The sequence below is a fragment of the Cyprinodon tularosa genome, unplaced genomic scaffold, assembly GCF_016077235.1.
Source record: "Cyprinodon tularosa strain WSP-4 unplaced genomic scaffold, ASM1607723v1 ctg178, whole genome shotgun sequence".
NCBI classification, from domain to species: domain Eukaryota; kingdom Metazoa; phylum Chordata; class Actinopteri; order Cyprinodontiformes; family Cyprinodontidae; genus Cyprinodon; species Cyprinodon tularosa.
Window position 1 is genome coordinate 555622 of NW_024038597.1, and position 10830 is coordinate 566451.

Here is a 10830-nt window from a genome sequence, read left to right on the forward strand (position 1 = left end):
ACAAATACGTCACCACGTACAACCAGTCCCGGAAGGAGGAGTTTTTATTTTTTTATTTTATTGAAAATATTTTACAAACAAAAGAACATCGATCTTACAATTAAACATTATTTAAAACGGGAAAACATCCAACAGGAAATTTTGATTTTTGTTTTAAAGAAGAGGCAGTCAAACATGTTTCTTTAGTCTGTTCTAAATATTCTGTTGAAAGAAGGGAATTAGTTTGTCGATTACGAGAAAATGAATTGCAATTAAATATACAAGATATTCTGGACACACTTTCTACTTCTAAAGGTTTTTGTTATTTAATGAATTACCTCAAGAAAGCGAAATTCATAGAAAGAATATAAGATTTTATTAATAGTTTTATTAACATATGTATATATATATATTTTTTTTTTTATATATATATATTTTTACAATATATATATATTTTTACAATATATATATATTAATATAATATATATATATATTATATATTATATACCGGTATTTATAATATATAATATATATATTATATATATATATATATATTCGAAATGTTTTTGTTACTCAGTGAATTACCTCAAGAAAGCGAAATTCATAGAAAGAATATAAGATTGATTAACTTTTATTAATAGATTTATGTATACATATATATATATATATATATATATATATACAGGTGCTGGTCATAAAATTAGAATATCATGAAAAAGTAGATTGATTTCAGTAATTCCATTTAAAAAGTGAAACTTGTATATTATATTCATACATTACATACAAACTCATATATTTCAGATGTTTATTTTGTTTAATTTTGATGATTACAAATGACAACAAATGAAAATCTCAAATTCGTCATATCAGAAAATTAGAATATTGTGAAAAGGTTCAAAATTGATGGCCCCTGGTGCCACACTCTAATCAGCTAATTAACTCAAACCACCTGCAAAAGCCTTTAAATGGTCTTTCAGTCTAGTTCTATAGGCTACACAATCATGGGGAAGACTGCTGACTTGACAGTTGTCCAAAAGACGACCATCGACACCTTGCACAAGGAGGGCAAGACACAAAAGGTCATCGCTAAAGAGGCTGGCTGTTCACAGAGCTCAGTGTCCAAGCACATTAATAGAGAGGCGAAGGGAAGGAAAAGATGTGGTCGAAAAAAGTGTACAAGCAAGAGAGATAACCGCACCCTGGAGAGGATTGTGAAACAAAACCCCTTCAAAAATGTGGGGGAGATTCACAAAGAGTGGACTGCAGCTGGAGTGAGTGCTTCATGAACCACCACACACAGACGTATGAAAGACATGGGTTTCTGCTGTCGCATTCCTTGTGTCAAGCCACTCTTGAACCACAGACAGCGTCAGAAGCGTCTTGCCTGGGCTAAAGAGAAACAGGACTGGACTGCTGGTGAGTGGTCCAAAGTCATGTTCTCTGATGAAAGTAAATTTTGCATTTCCTTTGGAAATCAAGGTCCCAGAGTCTGGAGGAAAAGAAGAGAGGCACTTCATCCACGTTGCTTGAAGTCCAGTGTAAAGTTTCCACAGTCAGTGATGGTTTGGGGTGCCATGTCATCTGCTGGTGTTGGTCCATTGTGTTTTCTGAGGTCCAGGGTCAACGCAGCCACATACCAGGAAGTTTTAGAGCACTTCATGCTTCCTGCAGCTGACCAACTTTTTGGAGATGCAGATTTCATTTTCCAACAGGACTTGGCACCTGCACACAGTGCCAAAGCTACCAGTACCTGGTTGAAGGACCATGGTATCCCTGTTCTTAATTGGCCAGCAAACTCTCCTGACCTTAACCCCATAGAAAATCTATGGGGTATTGTGAAGAAGAAGATGCAATACACCAGACCCAACAATTCAGAAGAGCTAAAAGCCACTATTAGAGCAACCTGGGCTATCATAACACCTGAGCAGTGCCACAGACTGATCGACTCCATGCCACGCCGCATTGCTGCAGTAATACAGGCCAAAGGAGGCCCAACTAAATACTGAGTGCTGTACATGCTCATACTTTTCATGTTCATACTTTTCAGTTGGCCAACATTTCTATAAATCCTTTGTTTTTATTGGTCTTCAGTAATATTCTAATTTTCTGATATGATGAATTTGAGATTTTCATTTGTTGTCATTTGTAATCATCAAAATTAAACAAAATAAACATCTGAAATATATGAGTTTGTATGTAATGTATGAATATAATATACAAGTTTCACTCTTTAAATGGAATTACTGAAATCAATCTACTTTTTCATGATATTCTAATTTTATGACCAGCACCTGTATATATATATATATATATATATATATATATATATATATATATATATTATATTATATATATTTTATTATTTATTTATTTTTTGTGTGGGAGGAATTATATATTGCCAACTGCAATAAAAAAAAGAAGAAGAAGAAGAGGAAGCAGACAAACAATTATACAGAAGAACAACAGAGAGTTGCTCTAAAATAAAATACATACAAAAAATGCTAGTGAACATGATAGTGTCATCCAGGTATATATCCAGGTAAATACATATATATATATATGTATATATATATATATATATATATATATATATATATATATATATATATATATATATATATATATATATATATATATATATATATATATATATATATATATATATATCTATGTATGTATGTATGTATGTATGTATATATATATATATATATATATATATGTATATATATATATATATATATATATATATATATATATATATATATATATATATATATATATATATATATATGTATGTACGTATATAATAACAATATTTTTCGAACTATTTAACTTAACCCAACATAATAAACAGTCTCATTTGCCCTCATAATTTCTAATTTATCTTGAAGTTATTGTCCCTCTGCCAGCTTCTGATGGTCCTACTGGTTTTCCCATCATGCCTTCAACCAGTTTCCCAGTTTAAATCTCTAACTTCAAGATACTTTTTTGCAGCTTTCACTTTTATTTTGATTTACTTCGGTTTTCCTTGTAGTCTGAGCACTACAATTGATCACTTCAACCATGATAAGAATAAAATCTTTCTTTTTTACAATCAATGAATCTTCTTCAATGTTAGGGCACCCCTCCAAGGGTTTTGAAATGGTCTTTTACTCCACTGTTGGTTTGGGTTTTCTGACTGGGATGGGATTCTTTTTGCAGCTACAGCAGCAGTTATTCTGAGCTCTAACTTCACTTTTCTAATCTCTTCAGATCTTTTGCTTACTTCACACCCACCATAAGAAGCAGTACGTTCTCCACCACAGTTACAGCATTTCATTTTAACTTCCTTCCCACATTTTCCATATTCGTGCTCTCCAGCACACCTTTCACATCGTTGTTTGCCCTTACAGCTGCTATTCGTCTGAATTTTTGGTGTTTGAAGCATCTCAGACGCGGAGGATTATATATTATGACATTGTAGCTCATATAACCAATGAAAACCTTACTGGGTAAATGCTCTTCTTCAAATTTGATCAGTACTGATAAGCTGTCACATCTTTCTCCATTTTTTTTAATGTTTTACTTCTTTTACTTTTGCATGACATATATTTTCTAGAATCTCTTTGTCAGAAACTTTTAGAGGCACTCCTTCTATGACTCCCCTGCTGATCCTTTTGTTCCAAGCTGCACTGAACTCTCATCCTCTCCATCTTGTTCATCCGTATAGCTTTGCCTTGTTGAGCGCTGTCTGTGGTGTCTCCACCAGAGGTGTCAATTAACCAAGTACTAATACTTCGTTACTGTACTTAAGTACACTTTTTAGGTATCTATACTTTACTTCATTACTTATTTTTCTTCCTACTTCTGACTTCTACTCATTACATTTTCAAACAAGTATCTGTACTTTCTATTCCTTACATTTTTAAACAAATGTTACTCGTTACTCTTGGCTTTGGTTTAATGTTTCTAAATATTTATTTCCCGTCATGTGCTCCATCCAATGCAGATCATTGGCTCCACCCACATCTAGTGAAAACTAGTGTGATTGGATGAGTCATAGAACGCAAACACTCATTGGTTAGCTAAAGGAAATCATCAGAAGCAAGCAGGTGTTCTTCAAACTGCTAACGTGAATTGTCTATGCCATGCTACAATGTGGGATTCAGAAAAAGATGTTGAAATGTCTGAAAGGTCGGACACAGGCGAGAGCGTATCGGGAGATGGAGATGGAGACCAACAACAGTGGAATAAAGGTTCCAACCACCAGGAGCAGGAATAAATCAAATCAAATGTAATGATAGAAACCTTAGTCAGTTAAATAACCTGCTGCTGTCATTCTGCACATCTCTGATGTTGCTGCTATTTTTAAATATCCGTTATTGTAAAAATGTCCATAGCTGCATATTGGTTATTTGTTCTCCAGGTGCACAGTTTTATATTGTTAAAACAATTTACAATATTTTATTAACTCTTCACTATTATGTAATTCTTATAAATTTTTCTAAGGTCCACATTTGTGTGACAATTTTTTCTATAATCTTTTTGCTGCTATAGACACCAGAATTTCTCCATTGTGGGACAATAAAGATATTTTTTATTCTATTCAATTATTTTCTATTCTATTCTATTCCATTCTATTCTATTCTATTCTATAAAAGGGGTAGAATGATACACGTAAATCTAAACAAAATATGTATAAAAAATATATCTGCAAAATCTCTTATTCAACAACAAAAAATACTTAGTTAAGCAAATTGTGCAAAATAGCAATAAAAAAATAAAAAATTCTATCAGATTTATAGTCCCCCCCCCACACTGCAGATTTATTAGAATCTGTCCTTAAATTCCAGCCAAACCCATTTACACAGTAACAGATAAAAACCTTTAGATAAATCAAACATTACCGGCACATATCTGACTCAATAACCATTAAAACAACTATTTTCGTTCATTTCAGACAGAACTATTTGCATACTTGGATTTATTAAACTGAACTTCCAAGATTCACCACTGTTCGGCGCCATTTCCCTTTTTCCTCTGATCATGGAGCAGCCGGCTTGCTTGGTCTCACAATGAATCCTGGGATATCCAAGGATAGATAGGATACATCAGAGCCGTCCTTCAAAATCGGGCAAAAAGAAGGACGCATTTGTAGGCCTCATAATGAGAAGTCTTGGAATCCAACCAGACCTCGGCGCTGCGATATGACGTAATCGGCCTTCGGAGGATGCCGCCCATGAATTCGAACACAGCCTTCGAGGCCTAATTGGACTCCTGCACTAACTTGTAGAAGGGGAGCAGGAACGGTTTAGGTTTTTCTTTTTGGCTTTGTTTTCTGTAATTAAATTTGGGAAGTTTAATTATTTAAGTCCTCTTCCTCATAGGTTGCCGATTTAGTATTGTGCTGATTAGTTTGGCCTTTTGTTGTAGTTTTGTTTAGGTAAAATGATTTTATGTTTCCTTTTGTGTCAAAATGGTCTGATCAACCAGTACATATGTTCCCCTTGTGTCAGTTTGAGAGGTCTGTTCCTGTGTCAGGTTTGGCTAATTGATTTTTCTTCTTTTGTTTCCTTTACGAGCCCAAATTTGTTAGAAGTTTGGATTCTTGAATCATTTCCTCGTTGTGCCCAAATCTTAGACGTGACTGTTTCCTTCCTTATTGAAACACTGAAGCACTCACTTGTTTTTTGTTCTATAAATTCTATAATAAATAGCCTCTCATATTCCTTTGTTTTCCTTTCTCTTTTTCTTACTTTATGATGTTATTTAGACCAATACAGAAGATCCTTCCTGCCTACAGCTATCAACACCTCCAACAGCTCAATGAAAAAAAAACAAACATATGATTTACTGCAACAATTTAATCCCTTTGGGATTAATAATGTATTTTGAATTTGAAATGAATTTGAATTTCCCTTCTATTCCACTGAACGTAGCTAATAATCATTTCGACTGACGTTTCTATTGTTGTTTCCTATCTTCGTTTCTCCCATTCAAATATGAGCTGATATCATGTGAAAATAGCATTTATTACCATCATTTTAATTCTAAACTGTGTTTTGTTTTATTTCCATAAAGATGTCTGCTTTCTGGACACATTTTTTAATACGGATTAATGATGAAGTGGACTCTGAATGAATTATTCATCTTGGTTGTAGTTTGGCTACCATCTCATATGTGTATACTGATAAATTGTCAGTTATCCTCATGAATAATGAATGCTGCTCCAATCAGATCTGCTTTATTTTTTTTTACTTGTTTGTATATATTTCCATGCATCCATACTATCTAATGTATTCTATCTTAACCTGTGTTCAAAAAAGCTTCCTGTTCCTACCTAATTTTCTATAAGGAAAAATTGACGGTTAAACTAACACCACAGGAGAAGCAGGGCTTAATGCAGGAGGGGGCAGTAAAGGGGTAGTGGGATGCTGGTTTCTGGATTTGGACTGAAGCGTGAGAGCAGAAAAAGGGCCAGAAGTATTGCCAAGGATCCAAGCCACCTGACCAATGCACCGTTTGTCCCACTTCTGTCAGGAAAACAATATGGACATTAAATCAAACATAAATACACTCGAGAACAGTTTCTTTGCCAAAGTTGTAAAGGCAACCCAATCACCCCCACACTTATGTCGATACTACGTGCCATTCCAAAAAAAGTAAAAAAAAAACAATACACTATACTTTGTTTCCAAGTTTTAAGACGTTTCTCTTCCATCCAGGAAGCTTTTTCAATTCAAAACGCCATAAAAAGCGTTGAGTTCCAGGTTTTATACATTAGCCCAACAGAGCCTTGTTTTTGTTTAGAAAACATGCAAATAGAAATGGACAAACGGGGCCAACCCTTTGGAATGGGGGTCATTTGGCTTCTTTGTTAGCCTGTAATGTCCCATACCTGTCTATGTCTCTGAAAGGGGGGTCGTTAGAGGGAATTGTTGGCCTGGCTGAACAGGTGGGGTCTTCTGGCCTGGTTCTTATCCCCTCTTTCTCTCTTACCTCCCTGTCCGTCTCTGTTCTAGATGATTTTACTCCCCAAAAACGTTCAATTAAGTTTAATATTTTGCTTGATATAAGTATGGAGCAGAACATTATACTGGTCTGCTTGTAAAAGCAAAGCTGTTGGGTAATCAGGTAGAGACTGGCGGCAATTTGCGGCAGTGGCCAAGGACAGCTCTCAACAATTCTGCAATAGATGTTTCAACACCATCATCCCACAGCATCTGATGGGCAAACTGGAACAGCTGGGATTCAATACACCCCTCTGCTATTGGCTGGACTGTAAACAGCACCTCACTGGTCAAAAGGGCCCAGAAGCGCTTGGACTTCCTGTGGAGGATGAGGAGAGCCCACCTGCCCCCCCATCCTCCCCACCTTCTCCAGAAGCACCATAGAGAGCGTTCTGAGCAGCTGTCTCACTGTGTGGTGTGGAGGCTGCAGCGCCTCAGACTGGAAGAAGGTGAGAACAGCAGAGAGGATCATGGGGGCTCCTCTTCCCTCCATTAAAGACATTTCATCCCAGCGCTGCGTGTCCCGAGCCTGTGACATCATCAATGACCCCTCACCCCCCCACCATGGACTGTTCTCCCTGCTGCCCATCCGATGAAGGTCCAGCAGATTCCAAAATAGTTTTTTCCCATTGCTCAGACTGCTGAATGTTGAATAAAATGAAAAAAAAAGCTTAATGTTGGAAAAACTTGTAAAGCATATCTCAGTCCTAGGTTTACTGTTGGGATCTGCAGATCTGCCACCTGTCTCCAGCAGAGAGCGCTGTGGGCTTCCTGAGCTGGAGTCCTCAGCACACCTGGGGTTCATCAGCTCATCAGAAGACCTCCCTACATAAGCAGCAGTCAGACCTTCCTTCGACGCCGGAGTGTTGACCTAGTTTGGTCAGCGAACCTGAGCCTCTGAAAATCCTAGAAAATACTAGTTGCCTCTTGAGAGAAACTAGCCTTCTAACTTGCCTTTGTCTTCTTTGCTCACAGAAACCCGACTGAAGTCCGAAGCACTGGATGAGCATAACCTGGAAATCTGCCTGCCTGCCCACGTAAGCCAAACCTGAAGATCCCAGTCTGGATTCCTCCATCAGCTCTTGGAAAAGAGCTAGGAAACAAGAACCCAGATCTGAAACTCTCTAGCTCGAAGCTAGATGCTGTTGCTGCTGAGCTCTCTGCTACCTCCACAGACTCTGGATCCAACCGGTTCCTCCTCTCACGGATCTGTTAACACCTCCTCAAGGTATAATCAAGATTCTACTCACTCTTCAAACCATCACCTGCCTGGCTAATCAAACTCTCATCTCTCCAGATTATATTGAAACCCGTCCCGGACCTGTACCAGAACCAGATCTTGAATCTTTTGTGTATTCATTAATAAACATTGTTAAACTTTCCTCTGTCTCCGTTAGTGTTCTGCATGTGGGTTTAGTCCATTAAACCGATCATGACATTTACAATTGATCACCATGTTTAAATTGATCACTGCTGCACTTTAAGAAATAAAAATGTCTTGAGAAAATGAAATTTGAGTACACAAAAACGAAATTACATTTTGTATACATTCTGTGTATACAAAAGACAATAAAGTCTGTCTTAGTCTAAGTCTGATCAGCTAGCTGTGGGACAACGACACACAAAAAAGTTTAGATTTGTTATTTTTTACTGAGCCCTGAAAGGGACACTGAAGAGAGAGAGAGAGAGAGAGAGAGAGAGAGAGAGAGAGAGAAAAACGTTCTTGTGTGCACCAGATACTTTCTCGCTTGTTCACATGAGTATTTTGGACAGTCTTCATTAAAATAGATGCATTTGAACTAATTATGCTATATTTTCAGTTTGGGCTACCATACAAAGACATTGCTGGATTGCTTGCCATACGTCACCATTTTGCTGTGTCTGAACGTCACTTAAAACATATCATGAAGTCCTGTGGCACAAAGGAGACAAAAAGCTTGATTATGTTGTGACTTTCATTCACATACAACTGCAAATGACTGATGAACAGAACGGATATAGATGGATGTTTACAAAATGTCTGGAAAATGGATTAAAGGTGACAAAAAGAAGAAAAAGAAGAGATCCGACTAATATGAGGGAGTATGTTACTAGAATTTCCCCATTCTGGGACAATAAAAGGATTTTCTATTCTATTCTATGTGGTGCACATGTGAAAGTTTTTTTTCTCTTCCGTATTTCTTTAGGGGCTCAGCAATGTTTTTACTAGTACAGCTTACGAAAAAGTCTGATTAGCCGATATGACTTGCAACCATTGACTACTAGTCAGACATTTTCCGATCAATCTGTTTCGCTTCTTTTTTCCTGGTTTAAAGTCGTAGGGAAGCGGCTGTTCCAACCGTTGCATTTCTGAATTCTCCCGAGTGGTGCCCGACTTCACACGAGTGAATAAAGTGAATTTGATTGGTTGTTTATCAAGGTGGCGGGATTGTTTTGGCGGAAGGTTCGCAAGCAAGTTTGGTTGTGGGCGGTTTTTCTGAAGCATCTTGCTAACCAGTTAGCAACTTAGTGCTCGTAGGTTCCCAATGGGAAATTCCATTGGGACCAAGGCCCCGTCCACACGAAGTCAAACCCTGGCCTAAACGCACACATTTTTCACCAAACCAGCCTCTCATCCATACGAAGCCGGCGTTTCGGGGGTCTGTAAACGATCTTTTTTTTATTAAGCCTTCAGAGTGGGAAGATTTTAAAATGCCGTTTTCGCGTTTCCATCTTTAAGCTCTAACCGCATTTTTTTTCTTACACCATGCGTCATAGCGTCGCCTCTAAACACGCATGCGCGACACAGTATCACAACAACAATGGCGCCGTACTGTGTTGTATGGTTGCTGCTCATGCTACTCACCCTGCTGTCGGGCTTACAACAGAATCTTCTTCTTCTGGAATATCTCCAGGAAGAACAGAGCAATATCGACCACATAGTTCAGCACCTGAATTTGACTGAACCACGAAAATGGACACGCAGGGCAACCATGTATAAATATTAGTGCGCATGCCCAACATTTCGTCGCCTATTTTTGCTTTGGCACCACAGCGCCACTTACAGGCCTGGCATACATTTTGCAGCTTTTTCATGCATTCGTGTGGTCGATCACATTTATTTTACGTCTCCGTCTTTACGACAAACGTTCTGGAAAATATTAGCATTTCGTGTTCGTTTTGACTTTGTGTGGACGGGGCCCAAGTAGCACTAAAGTAGCGTGCCCCACCCCCAGGCCTGGCTCCAGAGTGGGGCCCCGGTGACCTGCGTCCGGGCGTGGGAACACTAGGTCCATTTTTTTATTCATCATAAGAGGTCTTTAGGCTGCTCTTTGTCTGGTCCCTCACTTAGGACCTGTCTGCCTTGGGTGACCCTACTAGGGGGAATAAACCCCCCCAGACAGCATAGCTCCTAAGGTCATTGGGACACTCAAACCCCTCCACCAAGGTGGCAGGTGGTGGGACAGTGTTTTTTTTTTTAGAATAGAAACTTTTGGGACAATATGTCTGATAAAGAGTACATTCATATACATGTTTAAGCCAGAATGATTTGACATTTACCGGTAAATATGATTTCCATGAATTTAACTGTAATCAGAACAAGTAGAAGACGCCTGCGAACATTCGAGCTGTATTCTGCAGGTCAAGATGAAATTGCAGAAAAGTTTTATTTTTCAGTCGCTGTCAGAGACAGTTTTTATCTGTCGTAAACTATTGCTTGCCTTTGCTTGTTGAGTAAATCTAGATTTATTTTTTGTCTTCTTTCATGTTGGCTGGGTTCTTAACACCGCTGCTCAGCATGAGGCCACAGAGCAGGGCTCCATGTTGGCTCCTGGACATGGATCTGTTGTAAATTCATAAAATGACAAAAAAAAGGCTAGAG

General features: G+C 37.9%; 1 long non-coding RNA gene across 1 annotated transcript; it reads left to right on the forward strand.

Annotated features, from left to right (window-relative positions):
- The first annotated feature begins 7684 nt into the window (after positions 1-7684).
- LOC119781509 lies at positions 7685-8336 on the forward strand. The gene is made up of 3 exons (XR_005280577.1): positions 7685-7847; positions 7944-8196; positions 8266-8336. It is a non-coding gene; the product is annotated as an uncharacterized LOC119781509 (long non-coding RNA).
- Positions 8337-10830: the final 2494 nt, after the last annotated feature.